Genomic DNA, 9,556 nt, shown 5'->3' with positions numbered 1-9,556 from the left:
AAAAGTTGTGAAATGTTGAACCCAAAGGCTGGAGCTGCAGGTCGACATGAAGAAAAGGTTGACTGTTGGAAAGTGTGAGTGTGAGTGAGTTATAATTTTACATCGCATCGCCATTATTGCAGCCATATCGCGATGAGAACAAGTTTATTATTATACAATTCCTGTCGTCAAAGGACAGTAAAACGGTAAGGTAAATATCACAGTGTAGACATAAAACAAACCTGAGCCATATTAAAACAAAGAAGTTTTCAGTCAGTTGTTTAATAGGAAGTATAACCAGGCTATAGACCACTGGCAACCAAAGCTAGACCACCTAACTGGGGATCATGGGGACTTACAGCGCTTTTGCTTCCTGCATGATTCCCAGCAGGATTTATGCCATCACTTTGGTCACGAGTGGTTGTACGAAATATTAACCAATATTAAAAAAATCAAAACACAATCAAGGAATTAAAACACTAGTTGATATTAATTACTTCAATATAGATGGACTCACGTGCCACTGTCAGGGGGACCATAATTTTACACTGCTTTAACTCCCTGAGTGGCACCACCTTCATACATCTCAGTTGACAATAATATCCAACTATTCTAAAACAATTCAAAATTTATCAAATAATAGTATTTCTTTTAAAAATCCGAGAATTAAATGAGCACTGATATTATAAAAAAGTTCCTTTAAAGATGGAAGTCACCCCTATTGTCATACAGTCTTGTGGAGAGTGTTTTGTCACTCCGAAGCTTGCATAGATCTAAATATGAGACAGATGAGGCGTTCTCACTGGTCTCCATTTTGTCTAGTTCAGTGGTAGGGAATTGTCTATTTGATGGAGACTGAACCATATCAGATCATCGATATAGGTCTTCAGCAACCCATGCTTGCCGTAAAAGGTGACTATGCTGTCGTAAAAGGCGACTAACGGGATCGGGTGGTCAGGCTCGCTAACTTGGTTGATGCATGCCATCGATCCCAATTGCGTGGATCGGTGCTCATGATATCAATCACTGGATTGTCTGGTCCAGACTCGATTATTTTACAGACCGCCGTCATATAGCTGGAATATTGCTGAGTGGTTGATGCATGTCATCGTTTTTCATCTTGTCAATCAATAGATTCTCTGGTCTATACTCGATTATTTACAGTCCGCTGTCATTAGGCTGTATTATTGCCGAGTGCGGCGTTAAACAACAAACAATAACGACATCAACATTTTGGCTTTTGCTTTTCTGTCGCAAAACATACACTACTTTGATCAATAATCAGAGTTAATGCGTTAATACTTTCTTTCTTTGTTGTTTAACGCCGCACTCTGTAATATTCCAGCTATATGACGGCGGTCAAACATGTAAGTGTTTGCCTTTCTTACCCTCTGATATTATTTTACGCCGCTTTTAGCAATATTCCAGCAATATCACGGCGGAGGACACCAGAAATGGGCATTACACATTGTACCCATGTCGGGTATCGAACGCGGGTCTTCGGCGTGACGAGCGAACGCTTTAACCTCTAGGCTACCCGACCGCCCCTGTTCCAAGTTGAATAAAGCCGAACCAAGTTAACTTTTCACCATAAGACGGATGACGTAAGGGAATGAAAAAGAAAAGGCGTGTACATTTGTTTTGTTAAATTATTACTTGAACTACAATAATTAAATGTAACAAAATAGCACTGTTTCCAATACAATACCTTTTCACTTAGGTAGGTCCTAAATTATTCAATGCATACGGGTGGTCAAGTCGTCCAAGGCGCCGCATCCCGAATCCCAACTCTGATGATGAGCAGAAACCCAAACGTATACCAATTGTGTAGATAGATGTTCATGATGTCAATCACCGTTTGGCTGGTCCAGACTCGATTATTTACCAACGCCGTCATATGTGTGGAATATTGCCGAGTTAAACAACAAACAAACCAAACCAATTATTCTAATGTGTCAGTCCAATATACAGGTTATCTTATTCCTTCTATATGATTTATTTCAACTCGTTTGTCCTGTCCAATAAACAAGCTATTATTAATTGGAAACATGATATGTAAAGAAACGCGTTGAAACTTTATTGTAAACAAATCCAGGAACTAAGAATCGTTTAACGTTGGTTTCAGCAACAACCATTAAGATTATTTCCCCACAAACTAAATAATAAAATCAGAGCTACTTTTCACCCCGCGCCGAAAATGTGTCATGAAAATAATGAGTAGTCATGCCTCCAACGTACGCTACACTTGTGATGGGTTATATAGAGGATATTCTTTACAGGAAGGTACACGATTCCATGTCAGAATCCATTGCCAAACATGTGCGCGAAACTTGGAAGCGATTCTTGGACGATTGTTTTTTAGTTTGGCTCTCAACTCGTGACAATTTAGACATTTGTCTGGATATTATTTATACGCTCCATCCTTCCATCAGTTTTACTATAGAGTTTAGCGAAATTCCATTTCTGGACGTCCTTGTAGTTAAGGAAGATACTAAATTGAAAACTGATATCTACTACAAACCAACGGACACCCATCAATACCTACAATTCGGTTGATGTCACCCCAGGCATACACGAACAAACATTCCTTATTCACTTGCGCAGAAAGTATGTACCATCGTGTCGGAAACAGATAAAAGAGACTTAAGATTGAAAGAATTGATGAGGTATCTCAGGAAGCTAGGATATCCGCTTCGCGTCATAAATGACGCTATAGAAAAGTCGTTAAAAACTCCGAGACATACTCTCCTGAAACCTAATGAAAAATCTGTGGGCGATCAAATTATACCGTTTGTGTCCACCTTCAATCCTAATAATTGTGGTATCATGCCAGTCATAAGGGACAACCTCCCAATTCTACAGCAAAGTTATAAAATGAAACAAGGACTGAACAAATTTAAAATTATAAAAAGTACCAGGCCACCAAAAAATCACAAGCAAATTCTTTGTCCATCCAAATATTCTTGTACAGAGAGTGCACCATGTGTAAGTAGATGTAACACACCAAGATGCGGTACGTGTAACATCATAAGTGAAGGTACTACTTTCCTTTTTGCAAATGGCAAGGGTTTCAATGTGAAAGCCGACATGAACTGCCGCAGAAAAGATGTGGTGTATGTTATGAGATGTTCGGGTTGCGGCGAAAACTACATCGGTGAAACCGGCATGGAATTTAAAGATAGAGTCACTGTACACAAACAGCAGATTAGAGACCCTGGTGTTCGATGCTTAGATGTCAGCAAACACATTGATGGTTGCGGAAACGGGAAATTTACTATTTTTCCGTTTTATAAATTGTATACAGGTAACAAGCAGCTGAGACTGAAAAAAAACCAAATGTTTATCCAATTGATGAAACCCAAATTGAACTCTAGAATGTATTAATAAATTTGTCATTTCAATCGGAAATGTTACACTGTTACTTTACAAATACTGTATATTTTAATTCAAATGTCTCCCTACAATCGTTAAATTACGTGGTGTCGTCGCTGGAGTGTGTTAATACATTATGACGTCACAGTTGTAATTTATGACGTCATATATGTCATTGTCAGTTACATAAGACAGCAAAAGTACTATGTCTGAAACTGATACAAAGAAGATGGACTAACGTGGACTATATTATTTATTATATATATAAATATACATGAGATATTGTGGGGTCAATCATTATTATTTTGTGCACTGTCGTCAGTTTTTTAATTTTTACAATTAATGGCGACAACTTCTACAATTAGTCGACGGGAAACGAAAGTTCTCTCTTCAACGTTTTGATTCCCTTCAACGTTTTGATGTAAATCACTGGATTGTCTGGTCCAGACTCGATTATTTACAGACCGCCGTCATATAGCTGAAATATTGCTGAGTGCGGTGTAAAACAACAAAACAAAACAAATCAATGTTGATATATTTTAAAATGACAAAACAGGATTTTTTTTCCAATTATGGTACATTGTCGGTACAGGTCAAAATTCCCAAAGGTTTTACTCATTAAGTTTTTTTCTTGGGTAGCCTTCATATTTTTTAGGTAGACGGTCGTCTGAATGCTAAAGGTGGACCGTCATGGGTAGTCATGAACGTGATGTGGGAATGCCTACGTGATGTACGTTGTGTCACCCCATGCAAATAGGGATGTCATGTGTGTGTGTGTGTCTTACGACAAGCATGGGTTCCTGAAGACCTATTCTAACCCGGAATCTGCACGGGTCCGGTGTCAGCCAGCAAACACGTGCCTCTTTATGCAAATTGTGTGAATGGCGGGTGGTACTGTCAGGGCCTGACATGCTTACCCTTTTCGCGAACACAATTTGTCATCACTGATTTTAAGCGATCATTCATATAATTATTCCTTTTAAGCCACCCAATTGCGTGGATCGATGCCAATGATATCAATCACTGGATTGTCTGGTCCAGACTTGATTATTTACAGACCGCCTTCATATAGCTGGAATATGGCTGAGTGCGGCAACCAACCTTTTAAGCCAAGTGGAATCGTTTTGCTGGATAATCGAGACTGGTTATATTTTCTCTCTCTGGCGTTGACGTTCTATATTAAGTTAGTTGGTTTGTTGTTTTACGCCGCACTCAGCTATATGACGGCGGTCTGTAAATAATCGAGTCCGTACCAGACAATCCAGTGATTGATATAACCATCGATCCACGCAATTGGGATTGATGACATGCATCAACCAAGTCAGCGAGTCTGACCACCCGATCCCGTTAGATGGCAACCACAAACGGTGGTTATAGCCAGTGGCCCACTCGTTTGTTTGTCCTCCCTATCTCTGTCATGTGCGTTCTTAAAAGGCGACTAACAGGACCGGGTGGTCAGGCTCGCTTGACTTGGTTGATGCATGCCATCGATCCCAATTGCGTGGATTGATGCTCATGATAGACAGACTGCTGAGTGCGGCGTTAAACAACAAACCAACCAACCAACTAATAAGTACTATGATATTAGAAACAATGAATGTAATTGACTTTAAATGACTCATGATGAAAATTCTAATCAGGGGTAAAACCATTTCCCTTATTTAATACACAGACTGTCAGAATGAATTTGAAAGACAGTATAAACATTAGAAATTGTGTGTGTAAAAGAGTAAAAACATATTAACTTCCATTTGAAAATTAATGTCAATCAATACCCTTTAATGCTGATTTTATTTTTAGGCTCTTCATGCCATATTTTGGGGCTTTGCCCAGCCACTTGAAGAGTCGTGCCATTTGAGTGGTAAAAACCAGTGACATCATCCTGTCAACAACTTCTTTCGTGGAAAACCCACCCAATCCACCTAGATGACGCACCAGTTTAAATTTAAAACATGCAAATAGACATACACAAAGTTAATACGCAAAACATTTACATTTTCTTTTCATATATTTCAATCTTTCTGGCACATTCCATTAAAACTTTTTATCAGGAAATATTAAAATGTACACAGTGAAAATATGAATGGTAATGGTCGTGATAAGTTGTATCATAATATAGATTTCGTGTATCGTATTCGACATAATAAGCGCTACGTTCTAATAAGCAGCCACGGCGATATTTGCTATTATATTGGCTAGTGAACAATCCCAAATTAGCACCTTACCGATTGATCAATGTACACAAGACTTTGAATTCGTGTATAATACGCACTCGGGTGTTATATGCACACTTAATTATGGGGAATTAAATTCTGGAAAAATATATCTGTCTTGTGTAAAAATACGCACAGACTTTTCTTTTGTATCATTTCAGGCTGTCAGCAGAAACCACGAAATTTACGAACTTCAACTGTTTATTTTTTTACCAAATGCTACTTTCTGTATTTCTAACAGACTAAACATAACTTTTAAGTCAAGTCATTTATTTATTCCGTATATAACTTTTGATTGCAGTTTGAAATTATTTGAGAATATTTTGGTTTACCTCTTTCTTGATCTGCACTCAACATCTGTGGTGGCAAGGTCCGTAGACAGCCTATGTTCGTAGACAGCCTATGCCTTCTGATAGTCTTGTTTTTGTTTGTTTGTTGTTAAACGCCGCACTCAGCAATATTCCAGCTATATGACGGCGGTCTGTAAAATAATCGAGTCTGGACCAGACAATCCAATGATTAATATCACGAGCATCGATCCACACATTGGGATCGATGACATGCATCAACCAAGTCAGCGAGCCTGACCACCCGATCCCGTTAGTCGCCGTTTACGACAAGCATGAAAGCATCATGAAGTTTTCGTAGACAACATCGGACACTTTCCCTCTTAAGCATACAGGTCCCGTATATAAAAGGAAAGTCCTAAGTTCAGTAGCCTTCCATTTTTCAATTTCATATCATGAGCATCGATCCACGCAATTGGGATCGATGACATACATCAACCAAGTCAGCGAGTCTGACCACCCGATCCCATTAGTCGCCTTTTCACGACAAGCATAGTCGCCTTTTACGGTTGCTGAAAGACCTATTCTACCCCGGAATCTTCACGGGTCTACTCATTAAGTAGTTTTAATTTGTTTCAAAATGTTGAGATATATCTATATGACAAAAAAAAGGATTTTTTTCCAATGGTACATAGTCGCCACAAGTCAAAATTGAAAAGTTTTTATATCTTTCACATATTTTTACATACAATAAATTACACTATGGATATTTATCAATGTTCAATACGATCTTATACGTAGATCTAGGCTATAAAATATATACCTGAGCCACTTATACTCTCCTGATTGTTTGAACATTACTTTTCAGGCTTCAGGCTAATGGTATTCAGGACACATTCATGTGGAATGATGACAATTGTGCTGATCCAGTTTGTAATGTTGCCCATTAGGAAGAAGCTTTTGCAGTAAGTGATGTAGACTGATTCAGATGCAGGTGTTTTTGGAAATGATCCAAGCAGTGAAACAGAGTCTAGTTGTGACAGTGACGTAGAATCATTGGGCGATGAATCAGACAACTTCAGGGACAAGCTTAGAGAATGGGTCCTCAACAGTTCAACGCCATTAGCACATACAAACACCCTACTTGCTCTACTCAGGCCTTTTTCCCTTGGCTTCCCAAGGGTGGGAGAACATTGCTTCAGACAAAAAGAACATCCACAATTGAAAACATAGCTGGGGGTAAATATCACCATTTTGGAATTGAAGGTGGACTCAAACTGAAACTATCAAAACTCAAGTACTTGAATCAATATGATGAACTTCTTCTTCAGCTGATAACTGATGGATTACCGCTTTTCAAAAGTACAAATCATTCATTCTGGCCCATCTTAGGACTTGTTAGACAAGAAATTGAACCTGAACCAATTGTGATCGGTTTGTGGTTGGGGTCATCAAAACCAAGTGATGTCAATTCGTACCTGCAGTATTTCATTGATATAAATGAAGACGATCATGGTCAGTGGTGTAACTGTTGGCAATAAAGTTCCTAAGGTTACCATAGAAAATTTTGTGTGTGATACACCTGCACGTTCAATGGTCAAACTAACGAAGGGTCATAGTGGCTACCACGCATGTGACTACTGTGAACAACCTGGAGAGTTTGTGATGCACAGAATGACATTTCCTGATGTTAAGGCCAGATTAAGAACAAATGTCGCTCTCGATGAGATGGCCTGTGAAGAACATCATCGTGGTGAATCCAAGTTGAGGGAATTAAACATAGGGATGGTCACACAATTCCCTCTGGACTATATGCATCTTATTTGTTTAAGCATCGTTACAAAAATCTTAAACATTTGGACTAAAGGACCATTACATGCCACGACAAACTTGCTGTAGAATGCCCTTGGATTTTTTTGGCCAAGAGAATTTGCACGCAAAGGAAGAAGACTTGATGAAATTGAAAGATGGAAGGCTACTGAACTTAGGACTTTCCTTTTATATACGGGACCTGTATGCTTCAGAGGGAAAGTGTCCGATGTTGTCTACAAAAACTTCATGATGCTTTCAGCTGGTGTTTCTCTGCTATGCAACAGTAGTCTATATTCTCAGTGTGTTGATTATGTCAAAGAACTCTTTGTTTCTTTTGTCCAACATTTTGGCCAGCTGTATGGTCGAGAAGTGCTTGTATATAATGTTCATGCTTTGATACACCTACCAGCATGCTCGAGGCGATTTCGGCCACTACACAACTTTTCAGTATTCCCATTTGAAAACAACTCGTGAAGATTCCGGGCTAGAATATAGGTCTACGGCAACCCACACTTGCCGTAAAAGGTGACTATGCTTGTCATAAAAGGCGACCAACGGGATCGGGTGGTCAGGCTCGCTGACGTGGTTGATGCATGTCATCGTTCCCAAATTGCGTGGATCGATGTTCATGATATCAATCACTGTATTGTCTGGTTCAGACTCGATTATTTACAGACCGCCGTCATATAGCTGGAATATTGCTGAGTGCGGCGTTAAACAACCAACCAACCAACATGGATGGTGTGTTGCAAGCATACTTTGACGGTGCTATTGTCATGCAAAAGTTACTTCCCCTGAAATTGTTTCCCTTTATCGTAACTCTGACAGAGAAATCATTGGACTAAGAGATTGAAAAAAGGAATTGTTTCTCAAACATGTTGCTTGGTTTGTTGTTTAACGCCGCACTCAGCTATATGACGGCGGTCTGTAAATAATCGAGTCTGGATCAGACAATCCAGTGATTAATATCATGAACATCGATCCACGCTTTTTGTCATCCGAAACAATGATTAAATGTGAAATTAATACACACAATCCATTTAACTTATGTAGTTTCTGAGAATTTAGGAAATTTAAAAGAATGCTAAAAATTATTTGTTATTTAGAAAATACGGGCGTTGTCCCCTAATGCCACTCAACTGAAACCACTTGGGAAAACCTTGATCAATGTTTGGGAGTCAATGGGTACCCCATTCTGTATGAAAGGTAGCGGAACATCAAATGGAATTAGAGATTTAACTATTACATAACATATTCTAAATATATATAAGAAACTTTGATTTTTTAAAGATCTAGGACGTATGCGATTGTCCTTTTTGAGCATAGTGATGAAGTGGAAGTGGTACCAAAAGCCTGGATACAAGGGAGAAAATGCTTTTGGTCAGATCACATCAGGGGTTTGAACCTGACAAAGTCCATAGAAAAAGGAATTCCACCAGAGCCAGACTGGCAAATTTATGCCATCAGTGCCGTACTAAAAGAATGAGGTGAGTTTGTTTGAAATCTGTTATGGTTTTGATGAATTGACAAAGCTTGATATTTGTTCAAGTTACCTTCTTTGTGAAATTGAAAGCCTACTTAAATGTCTTGTCTAGTTATACTGCTCTTAATCATTTTAGATGACTATCAAAGGCCGAATGAAGTGCAGAAAACTGGAACATAGGCTGTCTACGGACCTTGACACCACAGATGTTGAGTCCAGATCCAGAAAGAGGTAAACCAAAATATTCTCAAATAATTTCAAACTGCAATTAAAAGTTATATACGGAATAAATGACTTGACTTAAAAGTTATGTTTAGTCTGTTAGAAATACAGAAAGTAGCATTTGGTATTAAAAACAGAGTTAAATTTCGTGGTTTCTGCTGACAGTCTGAAATGATATTAAAGAAAAG

This window comes from Haliotis rufescens, unplaced genomic scaffold, assembly GCF_023055435.1.
Source record: "Haliotis rufescens isolate VD_foot unplaced genomic scaffold, xgHalRufe1.0.p SCAF_15, whole genome shotgun sequence".
NCBI classification, from domain to species: domain Eukaryota; kingdom Metazoa; phylum Mollusca; class Gastropoda; order Lepetellida; family Haliotidae; genus Haliotis; species Haliotis rufescens.
This window is presented reverse-complemented; position numbering follows the sequence as displayed.